Below are 20,987 nucleotides of genomic sequence, written 5' to 3' on the forward strand. Positions count from 1 at the left end.
ACCCAGAAAAAAAAACTATATATATACAATTAATTATCATTGGGATCAGTAATCAATGTATATAGAGGAGTGATTACTCCATAACTGATAAGGAGGTACTGCAGATACCTAGAGAACCCACTAGATAATATTAAAACCACAGACTATATTGCCAGACTCAACATGTTTCGCTGCACTAGCGAGGCAAACAGTGATCATTATCAGTTATGGAGTAATCACTCTTCTATATACATTGATTACTGATCCCACTGATAATTACATTTTGTATATATATTTTTTCTGGGTTCATTTTAAACGTCTTTAATAAAAGGTATATTTTAGGGGCATATTAAGAGGGGTGTTACACCCCCGGGCTACAGCCCTGGGGTTTGGTATAGTAACCACATTTATAATGCCCCCTGTCATGTTTCCCTCACAAAAAATGTCCCCTTTTATGTGCCACTAAGTTTTCATAAGGCACTGTGTACCATACAGTGCCCCTGTGGTGTTTTCTACAGCTTTCTTACTTAAACTGTGCATGGGTGTTTAATGCAATTCTTTTTCTACTAATGTACACTGTTACACTCTGCACTCCGGCCGCAAGCACTGGCCGGGAGCGCAGAGTCCCTGTATCCCCGTCTCCCGGCGTGGCCGGGATTAGCATCGCGGGACGCGTCTGCGTGCGAGACCCGGCCCGTCCATTACCTTGCTCCGCTCTTGCAACTTCCTCTCAGCCTCGGTGCGCGTGGCCCCGTCCCTTAGGGCGTGCACACGCCGGTGCTTTGAGGTTTCAAGGGCCAGTGCGCCCATAATTAGTAATGCACCTGAACAGCACATTATAAATATTTGCACCTCCCACACCTTCAGTGCTCATTTCCTAAGAGAGAGCGTTTCCATAGCCTGTTTTTGCCATACCCCTGTTCCAGACCTTCCTGCTATGTTTACTGACTCCGAACCTTTGCCGCCTGCCTTGACCTTCTGCTACGTAGACTACGCCTCTGCCTCATCCTCCTGTACCTCGCCTTGCCCAGTTACCTGTGTGGTAGTGCTGTGTGGGGGGTAGCGACCTGGGTGTCGCCTGCCGCTGCAAATCCATCTTGCTTTGCTGCAGGCTCTGGTGAAGACCTGCGGCACCTTAGACTCGGCTCCCCGATACGGTTCGAGTCATCAGCCACACAGGTGAAGGATTTACATCCAGTTCGTGACAGCCCCGCATACAGGTGCGCAACAGCAAGATCCGGCCATGGATACAACTGGGGTTTCGCTGCCAGATAACTCGGATCTTGCACCTATCGTGGCGCTCCAGTCTCAGCAGTTGGCCCAGCAGGCACAGCAGCTTAACCAGCTAACCGCCATGATGCAGCAGTTGCTTTCTGCTCAGCAGCAACTGCCACAGCCTCCTCCTCCAGCTCCAGTACAGCCTCCCACTTCTGCAGTCTCCCTCAGGACCAAGCTCCATTTGTCGCTACCAGAAAAATATGAGGGGGATCACAAGTCCTGTCGTGGTTTTGTGACGCAGTACTCCATGCACATTGAACTCATGGCGGACCAGTTCTCCACGGAACGTGCAAAGGTGGCTTTCGTCATTAGTCTCCTGTCTGGAAGGGCTTTGGCCTGGGTAGCCCTGCTGTGGGATCACAGTGATGTCATCACAACTAATCTCAAGGCATTCCTGACGGAATTTTGCACTGTCTTCGAGGAACCTGCTCGTGCCTCCTCCTCAGAGACAGCCCTGCTGAATCTTTCTTAGGGCAACTCCACAGTTGGCGAGTATGCCATCCGGTTCCGAACCCTGGCATCAGAGTTGTCCTGGAATAATGAAGCTCTCTGCGCAACATTCAAGAGAGGACTATCTAGTCAGATCAAGGATGTCCTCGCTGCCCGGGAATTGAGCTTATACAGTTGGCATCCCGGATTGATATCCGCTTCTCTGAGCGACGAGAGGAACTTCGCCAAGAAAGGGAGTCTGCACGACCTTGGTGCTTCCCTCGTCTGGCACCTGTCTTCCAGTAGCCACCACAACCCTCTACGTTGCCTTCCGCAGTGGAGGCTATGCAGGTTGATCAGACTCGCCTGATACCGCAAGAGAGATCTCGCCAACGTATGGAAAATCTTTGTCTATACTGCGCCAGTGCAGATCACTTCCTAAAAGACTGTCCTCTGCGTCCTCAGCCACAGGGAAACGCTCGCACCTAGGGTCTGAGGGAGAGGGCTGTGAATACCACCTCTCCACGCTTAAATATGACTGTCCAGCTTGTCTTGCCCTCCAAAGACATCATCATTGTTCTTGCCTTTTTGGACTCTGGCTCTGTGGGAAATTTTATTGATGCTTACCTAGTACATAAGCATCGTCTGCCGGTGTCCCGCCTGTTAAAGCCTCTGTACATCTCTACGGTCAATGGTGAAAGACTGGACTGTACTGTGCTATTTCGCACAGAACCATTGTCTATGCAGGTCGGAGTCTCACATAGGGAGAACTTGACCTTCAATGTTCTCCCACAATGTACTTTTCCTCTCTTGCTTGGTCTACCATGGTTGCAACTCCATGCCCCGCAGCTGGATTGGAAGAATGGAGAAGTTCTTCGCTGGGGTCCACATTGCAACAACCACTGTATCCACATTCAAGTCTCTAAAGTGGTTCCCTCTTCTCGTCCTATGCCCAGTTTGCCAGGACTATACTGATGTCTTCTGTGAAAAGCAAGCCAAAGTGTTACCACCGCAACGTCTTGACGATTGTCCAATTGACTTGTTACCCGGAACCACACCTCCCAGGGGCAGAATTTACCCATTATCGGTTCCTGAAACTTTGGCCATGTCTAATTACATCCAGGCGAACCTCTAGAAGGGGTTTATCAGGAAGTCTTCCTCCCCAGCCGGAGCCGGCTTCTTCTTTGTAGAGAAAAAAGACGGGTCATTGCGACCATGCATAGACTACCGAGGTTTGAATAAAATTACTGTAAAGAACCGCTACCCACTTCCTTTAATCTCGGAATTGTTTGACCATCTGCGAGAAGCTAAGATTTTCTCTAAACTGGACCTTCGTGGGGCTTATAATTTGATTCGTATACGTGAAGGGGACAAATGGAAGACTGCGTTCAATACTCGTGACGGACATTTTGAATACCTTGTGATGCCTTTCGGACTCTGTAATGCTCCGGCTGTCTTCCAGGAATTCGTCAACAATATTTTCCGTGACCTTCTGTACTCCTGTGTCGTTGTCTATCTGGACGACATGCTCATTTATTCGCCCAATGTCCAGTCTCATCGCTATCATCTCCGCCAAGTGTTACAGCATCTCCGGGAAAACCATCTCTATGCTAAACTAGAGAAGTCACCTTTGAAAAGACTTGCCTCCCTTTTCTGGGCTACATTGTTACCAGTCAAGGTCTTCAAATGGATCCCAACAAATTATCCGCAGTTCTGGACTGGCCACAACCCACTGGTCTGAAAGCGATTCAGCGCTTCCTCGGCTTTGCCAATTACTATCGGCAATTCATTCCCCACAACCCTACTCTGGTAGCCCCCATCGTTGCACTCACCAAGAAGACAGCTAACTCTAAAGTCTGGACTCCTGAGGCCAAAGAAGCATTTAAACAGTTAAAGTCAGCTTTCGCATCTGCTCCTGTTCTCTCTAGACCCGAACCTAACAAGCCATTCATCCTGGAAGTGGATGCTTCTTCAGCTGGAGCAGGAGCAGTGTTAACGCAAAAGTCTGATAAGGGGAAAACTTTAACCTGCGGATTTTTCTCCAAAACTTTCTCCCCTGTGGAAAAGAACTATACCATCGGGGGATCCCGAGCTCCTGGCCGTTAAGTTGGTGTTGGAGGAATGGCGTCACCTTCTGGAGGGCTCTGTACATCGTGTTACAATTTATTCTGAGCACAAAAACTTGCAGACCGCCCATCGACTCAACCCACAGCAGGCCCGGTGGTCGCTATTTTTCTCTACTGGCTGGCCCGGTATTCGTAAATCCCTACAGCTCATCTCCAGGCAATACTGGTGGCCTACCTTAAAACGAGATGTTGTTGACTTTGTCCGGTCCGGCTCAGTATGTGCTCGAGACAAGACACCTCGTTCCAAGCCAGTGGGACTTCTTCAGTTCCTGAGCTTCCCTGGACCAATATTTCTATGGACTTCATTACCGACCTTCCACCTTCCCGAGGCAATACAGTCATCTGGGTGGTTGTAGATCAATTTTCTAAGATGGCGCATTTTGTACCTTTACCTGGACTTCCTTCAGCACCACAGCTTGCTAAGGTATTTCTATAGCATATCTTTCGCTTACACGGACTTCCTTCCCATATAGTCTCTGACCATGGTGTCCAATTCGTGTCTAAGTTCTGGTGGGCCCTCTGCTCACACTTACAAGTTAAAGAAGAAGTATCATGGACCAAGTCACAAATTTTTTTTTCTATCATGTGAAAGTGCATCAGCTCATCATTCTGACAATCTGCTCCTCATGTATCTCACCCTCTCCCTTCTCCTGCAATCCCCTCTGAAAGATCGGTACTTCCTGGTCCATGGAGGTCCCTGACTTCCTGTCTCCCATAATGCCTTTCAGTTCATCATAGAAGTAGCCCAGCCTAGACCAGTGCTTCCTAACCAGGGTGCCTCCAGCTGTTGTGAAACTACAACTCCCAGCATGCCTGGGAGTTTTAGTTTTGCAACAGCTGAAGGCACCCTGGTTGGGATACACTGACCTAGACACTGATCACTTTCCTAACAGCAGGCTCAGTGTTTCCCCTCCCCCTGCTTCTATTCTCAGGACATCGTTCTTTCAGACTGACCTGCTGTCAGATTGTAATCAGTGCAGGGGAAAGCAGGGATCCCCCCCTCCCCCTCTGCTTCTTCTCGGGACATTGGGACATCGTTCTTGCTCTTATAAACACTGAGCTGGCTGTCAGATGCTTCCCTGCCAAGGAGATGAAGACGAGTGAGCTCAGCTCACTGGGGCTTCTATGATTGGCTGAAGCTGCACATGGGAGGTTTCCTTGCCGTGCACAGAGCTGGCTAAGCTGCAGAACTATGGGAAATTGTGACATCACGGCCCCCAGCATAATGCAGCTCAATGGGGGGTCGCAAGTCATCAGAACAGGGAGCTGCTGAACTTCCTCTCTGAACAAAGAAGCTAGAAAAACAGGTTTTACTTACAAGATGGGTGAAGTCAGTGATTTACAAAGTGATATAACTTTTGCTTCTGCATTTAAAACACAATACTTTTTCTACATGGGACTTCTCCTTTAAGCTAGATTTTTCCTCGGCCTACCACCCTCAATCCAATGGTCAGGTTGAGAGGGTGAATCAGATCTTAGTAGACTATCTTTGTCATTTCATCTCTGTGCGTCAAGGCGATTGGGTTGATCTGCTACCCAGGGCGGAGTTCTCCTACAATCATAAAGATTCCGAATCCACTGGTACTTCACCCTTCTACGTGGTCTATGGACTTCACCCTCGTCCTCCTCACCCCTTGTCTTCTTCTTCTACTGGATGTCACGTACCGGCAGGACTGGTAGTGGATCCTCTTGACCAGAGAGGCTATGGCGCGGGTTGTACCAGAGGACCGGTTCTAAGTGGTTACTGGTTTTCGCCAGAGCCCGCCGAAAGGTGGGATGGACTTTCTGCGGCGGTAACCACCAGGTCGTATCCTCCAGTAGCAACTCGACCTCTCTGGCAGCAGATATGGCGTGGTACACAGGGAGCAGGCAGGAGCATAGTCGGACATAGCAGAGGTCAGGGCAGGCAGCAAGGGTTCAAAGGCGAGTAGGCAGTAGCAACGGGTTCGGCAACAGGCAAGGCAATACACACTATATGGAATGCTTTCTCAGAGGCACTAGGGCACAAAGATCGGGCAAGGGCAGGAAGGGGCAGGTAACTTTTATCGGGAAGGAGCAGGGAACAATTAGCCAGCGCACCAATCAATGATGCGCTGGCCCTTTAAATTTATTGAAGGCGGGGCCGCGCGCGCCGAGAGGCAGAGAGAGTCGGCGTATGGAGCAGGGTGCAGGGTGAGTTAGACAGGGACGCGGCGCGTGAGCGGGGACCAGCCGCCACGGCAGCCGTGTCCCTGACACAAGGTATCCCGTGCTCCCGGTCGGTATGTCCGAGCGGGAGACGCCGGGATCCCGGGGAGAGGAGGAGAGGAAGCGGGCGCTCCGGTCCAGAGGCGGGGACCGGAGCGCTCGCTGTGACACTGGAGTTCCCGCCGTTGATGAACAACTGTAGAATTTTTTATCCATCTGGCAGAAGACAGGTCGCTCTGTTCTACATGCTACTTCTCGAATGAAATTCCAAGCGGACAAGAAAAGTCAAGAAGAGACTCAATCCTGTGGCCTATTCTCTCCATCTGCCCTCCTCCCTCCGGATCCCGAATTCCTTCCATGTTTCTCTCTTGAAACCAGTCATCTACAACAGATTTTCTCCCATCTCTGGTAACTCTGCTGTTTTTATTGTTAAGGACATCTTGGTAGATTGGAAAGGATTTGGTCCGGAGGAGAGGTCTTGGGAGCTGCAGGACAACATTCTGGACCAGGACCTTCTCAGGAAATTCCTGACCATCAAAATGAGGGGGAGACCAAAGGGGGGGGGGGTACTGTTACACTCTGCGCTCCGGCAGCGAAGCACCGTCCGGAAGCGCAGAGTCCCTGTATCCCCATCTGCCGGTGGGGCCGGGATTCGCATTGCAGGACATGCCCATTACCTTGCTCCGCTCCTGCTACTTCCTCTCAGCCTCGGTGCGTGCAGCCCCGTCCCTTAGGGCGCATGCACGCCGGTGCTCTGAGATTTAAAGGGCCAGTGCGCCCATAATTAGTAATTCACCTGAACAGCACATTATAAATTGTTGCACCTCCCACACCTCCCTGCCAGATCTTCAGTGCTCATTGCCTAAGAGAAAGCGTTTCCATAGCCTGTTTTTGCCATACCCGTTTACTAACTTCGAACCTTTGCCGCCTGCCTTGACCTTCTGCTACGTTGACTATGCCTCTGCCTCATCCTCCTGTACCTCACCTTGCCCAGTTACCTGTGTGGTCATGCCATGTCGGGGTTAGCGACCTGGGTGTCGCCTGCCGCTGCAAATCGATCCTGCTTTGCGGCGGTCTCTGGTGAAGACCAGCAGCACCTTAGACTCTACCCCCTGATACGGTTCAAGTCATCAGCCACACATGTGAAGGATCCAAATCCAGTTCGTGACAGCCCTGCATACAGGTGTGTAACATACACACACTCACACACACATTCACACAAACACTTACTCACACACACACACTCACACTCTACTGCAGGATCTTACAAAAACAAAAATTAGCTAGCCCAGTACGGGGGTGGGGTCAGCAATTTCGAGCAAGAGGGGGGGGGCAATTTCCACTTCTCCCCCTTGATCTGCCACTGTCCCCTCCATTAGTGTGCATTATGACGGCATCCCACCCTCCCCTCTACGTTACTATTCCTCATAAAAGCGGAACCTACCCATAAACTGGATCCAAAAACCACAAAACAGTCAGCTAACATCAGTCACACCAGCCCCCCTACACGCTGATAAGGAGCTTTTTTTTTAACAGCATTTAGAGATACACTTTACAGCAGGCCCCATAGACATACACAACAATATACTGAGGCTGTCCCACCCAAGGCAATTATAAAAACAAAATATTTGATTACTTAGAGGAAAACTGTCATCAGTGTCACCCGCACTAACCTGTTGGTACAGGTGTGTAGTGCAGGTGACACTAATGAAAACCATACTTACCTGTCCCAGTTCCATGGTCTTGTGTCCCGTTATCTTGCTCCGTATCTTCCATTACATTGAAGAGCTTGGGGCATGAGCGGAGCTTCCTGACATTACTGCTGCTGTTTCTCTGCTGTTCCCCACTGCAAGCAGGCCTGGGGAGGCAGCGGTGATCTCAGAAAGCTCCACCAATGCATAAAGCCTGATGCTTGAACGGAAGATACGGAGCACGATACCGGAACAATTGGACCACAGAACGGGGACAGGTAAGTATTATTGTCATTAGTGCACTACACACCTGTACCAATAGTGCAGGTAACACAGATGGCAGATTTCCTGACTTATATAATAAATTAAATCGAGCAGATGGCTGAGGAGTGAAGCACACTGACATACGTTTCACCCTGCTATAACTAACAATCACAGCTTAGCTCTGACTCGGTGGAATCTAAACTTTTGACATGTCTGGATGACATGTCAGAAGGTTTTAAAATTGACACTAACACTTTAAATTGCCCCTGCCATTTAAAAAATTATTTGATTGTTTGAGTTCTTAGTACTGAGACCCCACATATTATTATAACGAGCTAAGAGAAGAGCACGCCTCACTCAGCTCGCTGCAATCTCCACTCAGCTACTCCACCGGTCCCATAGACTTATAATGGGGCTGTCTAATCAAGCTGGATTGATAATAACAATAGGTAAAGAGGAGAGACAGCACCGATCCAGTCAGCATGTGCAGGTGATCATCCGGGAATGCCAACGCGGAAAGGCATACAGAAGTTCAGGGTGGATACAGCACCAAATAGCTGAGGACTCAGGCTGGTAGATGGAACAAGACTTTATTTGCCATCCATGTGCAACGTTTCGGCAATAAACTGCCTTTTTCAAGCACTGCTTGAATGCACGTGCTTCTCCCTACTTGTGCTAAATATCAGTAGGGGTCTTAACACTGAAACCCCAACAGATCAAAACTTTTTTTTGTAAAGGGGCACTGTAAAGGGAATATGTCAGCCCTGTGGACACATTTGGATAGGGTATAAAAGCAAACGGCCTCATGAAGCTGATGGTGGTTGCCAAACTTATAAAATTACCTTTTTGTTTCTCAGCCAAGTGTCAAGGAGGCAGAGTCAAGCTACTTAAGTGCCACAGCCTGATCTTAAGAAGGGATTTATCAGGAAGTCCTCTTCCCCTGTCGGAGCCGGCTTCTTCTTCGTGGAAAAAAAAGACAGGTCATTGCGACCATGCATTGACTACCGAGGTTTGAATAAAATGACAGTAAAGAACTGTTATTTGATAGTCTGCGAGGAGCCAAGATTTTCTCAAACTAGACCTTCATGGTCCCTATAATCTGATTCGTATACATGAAGGGGAGGAATGGAAGACTGCATTTAATACTTGTGATGGACATTTTGAATATCTAGTGATGCCATTCGGACTCTGTAATGCTCCAGCAGTCTTCCAGAAATTCATCAATAATTTTTCTGTTACCTCCTGTACTCCTGTGTCGTTGTGTATTTGGATGACATACTCATTTACTCACCCAAAGTCCAGTCTCATCGCTCTCACCTCCGCCAAGTGTTACAGCGTCTCCGTGAAAATCATCTCTACACTAAACTGGAGAAGTGTACTTTAGAAAAGACCTGCCTCCCTTTTCTGGGCTACATTGTTACCAGTCAAGGTCTTCAAATGGATCCCAACAAGGTATCCGCAGTTCTGGACTGGCCACAACTTACTGGTCTGAAAGCGATTCAGCGCTTCCTCGTGTGAGGAGAACCGAAAAATAGGACTTTCTTTGCCCTTGGCGCCTATTCCCCAAGTATCAATTCCAGCCGGTAGTGGTCCATTAAAACAACTGGCCTTTATTGGTACAAAAGAAGGGTGCAACATATTGCTTCCGAACCCGGACCGGGTTCTTCATCAGGCAGTGGTTGTTACAAAATCATATTCCCGCTCGTTTAAATATCCACATGTGGACCGGCATAGAATTGCTGCCGGGTCACCGGGTCATAGCAATTAACACACTTTGGCAAAAAGTTTTTTTACACATAGGGAAATTAACAAACATGAAAACTTATAGTATGTATAGCAGAATTACAGATTTGGTATCACACCTTTAAATTGGTTAAATTAGCACTTATAACCTCGTCACTCATAGGAGGCGCTGAGGTCTCCCTTACAGGGTGCCCACTGCTGATGGGCTGCGGTCAGGCTGAGGACGTTATCAAGATGAGGAATTCTCCGCAGGTTGGTGCGCCAAGTTTGTGACATTCATATTAGGTATTGGAACCTTGTAACTTCTAGGAGGCGCTGAGGTCTCATGTATGAGTGCCCACTGTTGGCAGGCTGCGGACCTGTTTGTTCCCGCATGCGCTGTCGCTGCATGTTGAGGGTATTTCTTTGTGGTTACCCCGTAGCACATGCATACAGTGGAATCCGCCGAAACAGGTATGTAGAATAGTAGTTAGGTCCGGGGGAGAAGGAAAAAAAGGCCCTGCTGGAAAAACCATTATAGGAGAATGTATTGGTTTCTTTATATATATTTCTTTATATAGGAGCGGTGTGGACTATCTTGATGCAGGTAAGTGGATAGTGAGGTATCCTCTGTTTGGGAGCAAGATAATTGTATCTTGGGTATGTTCCTTGGATATGAGGGATGGGCAAGTCGGTGTGGATATGGATATAATAATTATTAATTATATCACTCCCGGCGTGTCTCCATGGACCGGACCAAAATTGTAGTCGCAGCGGGTATGAAGCATATGACGTGTGGTATAATTGAAGGTTATTGGCAGTAGACACTTGCTATACCCTGGTTGAATAGCTAGCTTAAGCTATTATGTGGACACAAAAGATTGTTGGAATTATGATAACGGATTATATAATAGTCTCGACTATTTCATTGAGACCCCTCGGGTTCACTGTGCTCAACTTGAAGATCCAAAAGACCTCTCGTTTTTTTAGGAGTTCAAATCGGTTGGAATTGTGATCAGGAATGTGATCAATGGGAGTAATTTTTATGGGATCCGCACTCTCCGGGTGCGCAATTGCACAGTGCCTGGAGACTCCATGGAGAAGAAATTTCTTCTTTATATTTTGTCTATGTTTGTTCATCCGACAGTGCAGGGATTGGGTCGTCCTGCCTATATACTGCAGACCGCACATACAATCCAGTAGGTATATGACATAACTTGATTGACATGTCAGTCTCTATTTGAGTTGGAATCTTTCATCTGTTGTATGTGACTTAATCTCATTTACATTGTTTTTGATCTCCTTGCAGCATTTGCACCGGTTGGACCAACATCTGAAGCTTCCTACAGGTAAGGTCATGGTTCCTTTAGTCTGTTTGTGCTGTCGTATCTGGCTGGGGGCAAGCAGGTTCTTCAGAGTGGGGGCTCTGCGGAACGTGGTTTGGGGGTGCTCGGGAATTTTTCCTTTAAGGTATACGTTGCTTTGGAGGATGTGCCAGTGTGTTCTTAATATCTGCTTCATCCGGGTAGCGGCGGTGGAAAATGTGGTTATAAAGTTGGTCTTTTGTTTGCTTAATTGTATCGCACAGTCAACTTTCTTCTTTTCTTTGTCCGGGACAAGACACTCCTTCTGTGACCTGTGTTGTACTTTTCTCAGTGCTTCCTTTACAATTAGACCAGGGTATCTCTTTTCTTTGAATCTTTTTTCCAGGATTTTCGCCTGTGTTCTAAAGGTTCCATTATCTGTGCAATTCTTTCTCACCCATTTGAATTGATTGTAGGGGACATTTTTAAGCCATTGCTTGTTATGTCCACTTTCAAAATCCAGATAACTGTTTACATCAACAGTTTTGAAGTAAGTTGATGTGATGAAGTTTTCAGAATTATGGCTAATACACAGGTCCAGGAAGTGGATTTCTCTATTACTTGTCTCCATTGTGAACCGGATTCCCCAATTATTGTTGTTGAGTTCGTCAAGTAGTATGCCGGTGGTTTCTCCTGTCCCATTCCAAATGAAAAACAGATCATCTATATACCTGCGATATAGAATGATATGGGATGATAAATCCGGGTTATTAGTGATGTATTTCGACTCGAAGGCGCCCATAAACAGATTTGCATAAGCCGGTGCGACCTTCGAGCCCATCGCGGTCCCTTTGCACTGTTGGTATGTTTTTTTTATTGTAGGTAAAGAAATTGTTGGTTAGTATGAATTCCAATCCTTTAATGATGAACTGTTTCTGTGTAAGTGGCAGTGCAGTATCATTTTCCAGATAACTGTAGGCGCTTTTCAGTCCGAAATCATGTGTGATATTAGTGTAGAGTGATGTCACATCACAGGAGATAAGATGATAATCCGGTTTCCATGGTATTTTGATCAGTGTTTCAATGAGTTGGGTGGAGTCACGAAGATAGCTGAGTAATTGAATGACATACTTCTGTAAGATCAGATCTATGTAATGCGAGAGATTACTGTTAAGGGAGTTTGTGTTTGATATGATGGGGCGGACAGTGGGGTTATTGATTGTTTTATGAATTTTTGGTAAGAAGTAGAAGTATGGTTTATTGGCATTACTGGTTCTCAGATATTTTTCTTCATCCTTGTTCAGGATGTTCAGCCGTGCTCCTTCTTTGATGAGTTGGTGCAGATTACTTTCCACCTGTGGGAAGGGATCTTGTTTTATGGACAGATAGTATTCTGTATCCGAATATCACTGCCACTTACACAGAAACAGTTCATCATTAAAGGATTGGAATTCATACTAACCAACAATTTCTTTACCTACAATAAAAAACATACCAACAGTGCAAAGGGACCGCGATGGGCTTGAAGGTCGCACCGGCTTATGCAAATCTGTTTATGGGCGCCTTCGAGTCAAAATACATCACTAATAACCCGGCTTTATCATCCCATATCATTCTATATCGCAGGTATATAGATGATCTGTTTTTCATTTGGAATGGGACAGGAGAAACCACCGGCCTACTACTTGACGGACTCAACAACAATAATTGGGGAATCCGGTTCACAATGGAGACAAGTAATAGAGAAATCCACTTCCTGGACCTGTGTATTAGCCATAATTCTGAAAACTTCATCACATCAACTTACTTCAAAACTGTTGATGTAAACAGTTATCTGGATTTTGAAAGTGGACATCACAAGCAATGGCTTAAAAATGTCCCCTACAGTCAATTCAAACGGGTGAGAAAGAATTGCACAGACAATGGAACCTTTAGAACACAGGCAAAAATCCTGGAAAAAAGATTCAAAGAAAAGAGATACCCTGGTCTAATTGTAAAGGAAGCACTGAGAAAAGTACAACACAGGTCACAGAAAGAGTGTCTTGTCCCGGACAAAGAAAAGAAAAAAATTGACTGTGCGATACAATTAAGCAAACAAAAGACCAACTTTATAACCACATTTTCCACCGCGGCTACCCGGATGAAGCAGATATTAAGAACACACTGGCACATCCTCCAAAGCAACGTATACCTTAAAGGAAAAATTCCCGAGCACCCCCAAATCACGTTCCACAGAGCCCCCACTCTGAAGAACCTGCTTGCCCCCAGCCAGATACGACAGCACAAACAGACTAAAGGAACCATGACCTTACCTGTAGGAAGCTTCAGATGTTGGTCCAACCGGTGCAAATGCTGCAAGGAGATCAAAAACAATGTAAACGAGATTAAGTCACATACAACAGATGAAAGATTCCAACTCAAATAGAGACTGACATGTCAATCAAGTTATGTCATATACCTACTGGATTGTATGTGCGGTCTGCAGTATATAGGCAGGACGACCCAATCCCTGCACTGTCGGATGAACAAACATAGACAAAATATAAAGAAGAAATTTCTTCTCCATGGAGTCTCCAGGCACTGTGCAATTGTGCACCCGGAGAGTGCGGATCCCATAAAAATTACTCCCATTGATCACATTCCTGATCACAATTCCAACCGATTCGAACGCCTAAAAAAACGAGAGGTCTTTTGGATCTTCAAGTTGAGCACAGTGAACCCGAGGGGTCTCAATGAAATAGTCGAGACTATTATATAATCCGTTATCATAATTCCAACAATCTTTTGTGTCCACATAATAGCTTAAGCTAGCTATTCAACCAAGGTATAGCAAGTGTCTACTGCCAATAACCTTCAATTATACCACCCGTCATATGCTTCATACCCGCTGCGACTACAATTTCGGTCCGGTTCATGGAGACACGCCGGGAGTGATATAATTAATAATTATTATATCCATATCCACACCGGCTTGCCCATCCCTCATATCCAAGGAACATAACCCAAGATACAATTATCTTGCTCCCAAACAGAGGATACCTCACTATCCACTTACCTGCATCAAGATAGTCCACACCGCTCCTATATAAAGAAATATATATAAAGAAACCAATACATTCTCCTATAATGGTTTTTCCAGCGGGGCCTTTTTTTCCTTCTCCCCCGGACCTAACTACTATTCTACATAACTGTTTCGGCGGGTTCCACTGTATGCATGTGCTACGGGGTAACCACAAAGAAATACCCTCAACATGCAGCGGCAGCGCATGCGGCAACAAACGGGTCCGCAGCCTGCCAACAGTGGGCACTCATACATGAGACCTCAGTGCCTCCTAGAAGTTACAAGGTTCCAATACCTAATATGAATGTCACAAACTTGGCGCACCAACCTGCGGAGAATTCCTCATCTTGATAACGTCCTCAGCCTGACCGCAGCCCATCAGCAGTGGGCACCTTGTAAGGGAGACCTCAGCGCCTTCTAGGAGTGACGAAGTTATAAGTGCTAATTTAACCAATTTAAAGGTATGATACCAAATCTGTAATTCTGCTATACATACTATAAGTTTTCATGTTTGTTAATTTCCCTATGTGTAAAAAAACTTTTTGCCAAAGTGTGTTAATTACTATGACCCGGTGACCCGGCAGCAGTTCTATGCTGGTCCACATGTGGATAATTAAAAGAGCGGGAATATGCTTTTATAACAACCACTGCCTGATGAAGAACCCGGTCCGGGTTCGAAACCAATGTGTTGCACCCTTCTTTTGTACCAATAAAGGCCAGTTGTTTTAATGGACCACTACCGGCTGGAATTGATACTTGGGGAATAGGCGCCAAGGGCCAAGCAAGTCCTATTTTTTGGTTCTCCTCACACTAAAGCTGCACCACGACCTGGAGGTCACGGTGAAGGACGCCCAGGCTGCCGTCCGTACTTTCAACTGCAAACCCCAGCGAGTCTACAAGCTCATCAAGGCGTTGTGCCCTCAGCACAACGCTACACGGTAAGGTGCAAAAGACACGCTCACACGTCAACCCACCTTATGATTCTCCACTAGGAGCGTATCTCTGTTTTTTATATATATCTCCTTCAGCACTTCCTCAGCTTTTCCAATTCATTGCTCACTACTCTACTCTGGTAGCCCCCATAGAGTCTGGACATCTGAGGCTGAAGAAGCGTTCAAACAGTTAAAGTCCGCCTTCGCATCTGCTCCTGTTCTATCTGGACCCAATCCTAACAGGCCTTTTATCTTGGAAGTGGATGCTTCTTCAGTTGGAGCAGGTGCAGTGTTAACGCAAAAGTTTACTAAGGGAAAAAACTTTAACCTGCAGATTTTTCTCTAAAACCTTCTCCCCTGTGGAAAAAAACTATACCATTGAAGATCGCGAGCTTTTGGACATTAAGTTGGCGTTGGATGAATGGAATCACCTCTTGGAGGGCTCTGTACATCCTTTTACTATTTATTCAGATGACAAAAACTTTCTCTATCCTCAGACTGCCCATTGACTGTACCCACTGCAGGCCCGGTGGTCTCTATTTTTCTCCAGATTCGACTTCTTTATCCAATTCCATCCTGTGGAAAAGAATTTAAGAGCATATGCCCTTTCCAGGTCTTCTGGTGTTCATGACCATGAATCTCCTCCGCAGTATATTATTTCTCCTAAACGTCTCATCTCTGTAGCTCCTGCAAGTCTTCAGCATCTGCCTCCCGGAAAGACTTACGTATCTGCCCGTATGAAGCTCCGAGTCTTAAAATGGGGACATTCTTCTCTTCTGGCATGCAATCCCGGCATTCATAAATATCTACAGCCCATCACCAGACAAATCTGGTGGCCTACCTTAAAACGGGATGTCGTTGACTTTGTCCGGTCCTGTTCTGTCTGTGCTCGGGACAAGACACCTTGTTCCAAGCCAGCGGGACTTCTTCAGGCCTTGCCGGCTCCAGAGCTTCCCTGGACCAATATTTCCATGGACTTCATTACCGACCTTCCACCTTCCCGTGGCAACAGTCATCTGGGTGGTAGTAGATTGATTTTCTAAAATGGCGCATTTCGTACCGATACCCGGACTTCCTTCAGCACCGCAGCTTGCTAGTTTTTTTCTTCAGCATATCTTTTGCTTACACGGACTTCCTTCCCCTATAGTATCTGACCGTGGTGTCCAATTCATTTCTTAGTTCTGGCAGGCCCTCTGCTCATGCCTTCAAGTTAAGCTGGATTTTTCCTCGGCTTACCACCCTAAATCTAATGGACAGGTTGAGAGGGTGAATCAGCCTTCTATGTGGTCTATGGACTTCACCCTCGTCCTCCTCACCCCTTATCTTCTTCCTCTGGAGTTCCTTCTGTTGATGAACAACCGCAGAGTTTTTCTTCCATCTGGCAGAAGACAGGTCGCTCTCTTCTACATGCTACTTCTCGGAAATTCTAAGCGGACAAGAGAAGACGTCCTCCTCCTGAATTTTCTCCAGGTGACAAAGCCTTTTTCTCTACTAAATATGTCCGGTATAAGATACCCGGTTAAACACTAAGTCCTCGCTATTTGGGTCCCTATAAGGTCAAGAAGTGACTTTATCCTGTGGCCTATTCCCTCCATCTGCCCTCCTCCCTCCAGATCCCGAATTCCTTCCATGTTTCCCTCTTGAAACCTACATCTACATCCGTTTTTCTCAAAAGGACATCTCATCTTCTCCCATCTCTGGCACCTCTGATTTTTTTATTCTTAGACTCCAAATTTGTCAGAGGAAAGCATTTTTCTTGTAGATTGGGAAGGATTCGGTCTGAAGGAGAGGTCTTGGATGCCGCAGGACAACATTCTGGACCAGGACCTTCTCAGGAAATTCCTGAACTGCAAAAGGAGGGGGAGACCAAAGGGGGGGGGGCACTGTTACACTCTGCACTCTGGCTGCAAGCACCGTCCGTGGGCGCAGAGTCCCTGTGTCCCCGTCTACCGGCGGGGCTTGGATTCGCATTGCGGGACGCACCCGCATGCGAATCCCAGCCCGTCACTCACCATATTCCACTGCCGCCTCCTCTCCTGTGTCTCAGCTCCGGCATGCGTGTCCCCATCTCCTAGGGTGAGCGCGTTGGAGCTCTGAAATTTAAAGGGCCAGTACGCCCATAATTACTGTTTGCACCTGACACTACATTATAAAGTCCCTGTATCTCCAACACTTCCCTGCCAGATCTTCAATGCCCCTAGCCTGAGATTAAGTGACCCTTATAGTCGGTTAGCCTTACCTGTGTTTCCAGACCTTCCACTATATTATTAAACTCCGCACCTTTGCCCCCTGCCTTGACCTTCTGCTACGTTTGATTATGCTACTGCCTCGTCCATTGGTACCTCGCCTAGCCCAGCCACCTGTGTGGTCGAGCCATGTCGGGGGGGGGTTGGGTAGAGAGCTGGGTGTCACCTGCCGCAGCAAGCCCATCCTGCCTTGTGGCGGCACCTTAGACTCCGCTCCCCTATACGGTCCGAGTCATCAGCCACACAGGTTAGAGGATCCACATCCAGTTCCATTACAGAGACATCACTAAAAATGATGCCTTTGAAGTGTACCTGCCATTTCAGGTCACTTTCCAGGAAAAGCAGTTGTGTGTGTACAAAGTAGCGCTACTTCTGGCCATTATATCACTTTTATGCTGGTGCCGGGCATTTAGTTACCTCTTCAGTATTCTGGCTGGGCTCTTGATTTGCAGTTATTACTTGTTTGTCTTGATTTTAGCCTTGTCCAGGCTTTCTTGAGTTTTGTCTGCACTTGTTGCTGTATTTTTATTCTGGCTGGTTTCTGAATTTTCCTCTGTATTGCTTATGTTTGTACTTCAGCTTGGTATAGATCTGACACATTGCTTGTATTGCTTTGTCCCTTGCCTTTTGTTTTAGTACTTCTGCTTCTTATTTGTACCTAAATTTGTATTATTGCTTGTGTTTTGTACATCACCTCAGTATATGTCTGACCCATTGCTTTTCTTGATTTGCCCTTTTCCTTGTGTGTTTATTCTTCTGTTTTATCTTGTTTGAATCTGACCCTGTATCCTGACCTGTAAACCTGTATCTAGTTTTCTGACCTGTAGACTAGTTTCCTGTAACTGTGTGCCAGTAACTGTTTTCCGAAGCGACATTATGATATATTTTACCAGTTTAACCCTCTGCAGGCTTCATCTCTTATATTTAGTTGTCTCTGAGCTATTGTATGGAAGCTAACCTCTGATGTTTCCCATACACTGCATACAAACAGAAGAGCGGATCCTTCTCCCCTATACATATTCACATTAGCAGCAGCAACCTAAAGGACATAATAGAGAACTACCAAGCAGTACAAGCTGTAAATTAAGCTCTGAAGTAAGATCTAATACTCACAGAAAGCTGGTGTGTTCGCTCTCTGCTTCTGGTTCTCTCCAGCCAATCCCACTTTTCTCTTCCCCTCTCCTAACTTCAGAGACATTTATGGGCAGCAGGAAACCCAAAATTAGCAGGTAGCCCATCTTGTAAACACAAAACAGAGTAAGCTTTTTTCAGAGGGAATTATGAGTTGAGTAGGCTTGGGGAGGAATAGGAAAGGTGCCTGATAAGTGAGCAAATAAGTGTTTATATAGTTGCTTGCACTGTTGACTTATGCAAAGTTTGTTAAAGTGACAGTGACCATTGTAGAGCAGGTTGAGTATAACAACAACTCGTTAACAATTTATTGTAATACATATCAACTTTACTTGGAAATATCCAACACTTTAAAATAATATTTTTCATGCATTTTACTTTTTAGTGACATGTAGTTTTATTTGCAGTCACCACACAAAAATTCTTGCACTCTGTTTTCTATTATTGAAAATGTTTTGAGAAATGTTGTTCTAAGATTTGTGTTAACAACCATCCCATAAATTCTTTTAGTGCACCTTCACCTTGGGTATTAGAGGGACATTAGGTGAGTAGTAAGCAGTTAATGACTCCTTATCTAAGGCAATACAGAAGAGGAAAGGAAAGGTTGGGTCAATCTGTCACTTATTTCCTTGATCCATGTTCCTTGTTACTCTAGAGATAATCATCTTTTTTACTGTAAAGATAACCATAAAGAGCATTTCTACATACCTACCTGATTTGTACTCCAGCATCCGTTCCATACCGCCCTTGGTCCAGCCGTAACATCTCGCAGGGCTGTTCGTTGTTACTGAGTGACATGGCCAGCTCGGCCAATGAAAAGGCGTGGACACCGTGCCAATTAGCATAGGGACTAGATCCATATTGCACTGCTCTCCATCAGTGCATGACAGTTACAAAGGCCCCATATTGTCTGGTGCCAATAGATTTCCTATGGATGCCATGCTTTAGTGGACCAAATGCAAGGTCCAGATTGCACTGCTCCCTACCCAGGCATGATACCTACTATATTTATTTACCTGAGAAGCTAATTCCATGGGGACCAGCAATATCGATGCACTTTCTGTTATTAAAAACAGCCACTAAAACTTAAAAGTATAATACCAATATCTCTTCCAGAAAAATACTGTCAAAAAAGATTAAAATATGAGCTGTAACAAGCCTCTCCCAGATACCATTACTGATGGAGCGCATGCTTCAAGAGATGCGTGAGTTAGCATCCTTAGTGTGTTCTCCCCATTGTCAGCCCAGAGAAAGACACTCTGCTTCACTTCATTGGATATATATTTTGGTCTGAGGAAGGTGCTGGGTTGGACACTGAAACATGTTTACCTGTGTTTATGTGTGCACCTACAGTGAATAAAATGGAAAATTAAGATCTGCATTGACCTATGGTGGTCCTATAGTAGTGCTCTTGGGGAACCTTTTATCATGATAGCATTAAAGGAGTACTCTAATGCCAACTATTCCCCCTCCGTTGTGCCCGGGCTGAAAATAGTAAACTTTTACTCACCTTCTGGCGTTCCTCCGGAGCACTTCTGCAGCTGATCGGTCCTCCAGTCCCGTCTTCCTTTTTCCCTGTGCACAGATCGTCACACGGCGCTAAGCCTTTCCCCGGCCACAGCGATGTCCCGCCTCCGTCAGTGATAGGCTGCGTGCTGTGTGACAATCCGTGCACAGAAAGAAGGCAGAAGACGGGTCCGGAGAACCAATCAGCTGTAGCAGTGCTCAGGGGAACACAGGTAGGTGAATGAAAGTTTATTTTCTTTTTTTTTTCCAGCCTGGGCACAACAGAGGAGGAATAGTCGGTACTAGTGTACTCCTTTAAAACACTCAGGTCTTTTGGAATACCTGTTGAGAAGCATTGCATGAGACTGATGGTTTTTACATGGCTCAGGCAGATAAAACAAGATTAACAATGTCCAATACAATAAGAGATAGAGATGGCTCTTACCATTAAGCTTTTCTTTTTTATAAATTCACAACATCACAATGCAGGTAGAAGTAGAAGTGTCGGGGGGCAACACCAATGTTGTGAATTAATAAAGAAGAAAAGCTTAATGGTGAGTGTCGTCTCTATCTCATATTGTATTGGATTATGCACCTGTCTGGACTGAGCACCCCTGTCACAGCGTTTTACTATGAGGACCATAGTGCAGCTTGTTCCTCATGTTTATGCAAACTAATCCCTGCAGTCCGTAGTGACGGCTCCACTCGTTTCTACCTCTGGCTACAGGATTACCAATGTGCCTGGAGGAAATAACTGTCCTCACCTCTCCATATTGATGAAATAAAAAAACCTGCGCATATATATATATATATATATATATATATATATATATATTATAAATAATAATAGCTGTTGTCCAAAATTAGAGATGAGCAAATTTCAGAAAAATTTGGTTCGGACTGAATTTAATTGCGGCGTATCGCTATTAAAAACGTAAATTTCTGTCCTACAGAGAGACTCAATAAGGGTGTAGAACACTTTGCCTTGTCGTAATACGCAGGGATTGTGCTGTGTTAGTGAAATAATACTGTTATTCAGTATGACATGCAGATAACAGGCATCGCTATTAGAATCACTGCTGCAGAGCATCTGGATCTGGCAATATTTTAAGTGTAATTTTTATTTATTCA

The 20,987-nt window shown here is 45.9% G+C and overlaps 1 protein-coding gene across 3 annotated transcripts in view; it reads right to left on the minus strand.

The window, feature by feature from the left end:
* Positions 1-18,410, minus strand: part of SLC13A2 (solute carrier family 13 member 2) — an 84,653-nt gene extending 66,243 nt beyond the window's left edge. The window contains exon 1 of one of the 3 annotated variants that reach the window (XM_056559110.1): positions 18,333-18,410. The gene's annotated coding sequence lies outside the window, so the exon portion shown is untranslated. Of the gene's footprint in view, positions 1-1,014; positions 1,328-4,766; positions 4,899-18,332 lie in introns of those variants that run through there. The other 2 variants (XM_056559109.1, XM_056559108.1) reach the window with 2 other exon arrangements.
* Positions 18,411-20,987: the final 2,577 nt, after the last annotated feature.

Source organism: Hyla sarda, chromosome 2 (assembly GCF_029499605.1).
Source record: "Hyla sarda isolate aHylSar1 chromosome 2, aHylSar1.hap1, whole genome shotgun sequence".
NCBI classification, from domain to species: domain Eukaryota; kingdom Metazoa; phylum Chordata; class Amphibia; order Anura; family Hylidae; genus Hyla; species Hyla sarda.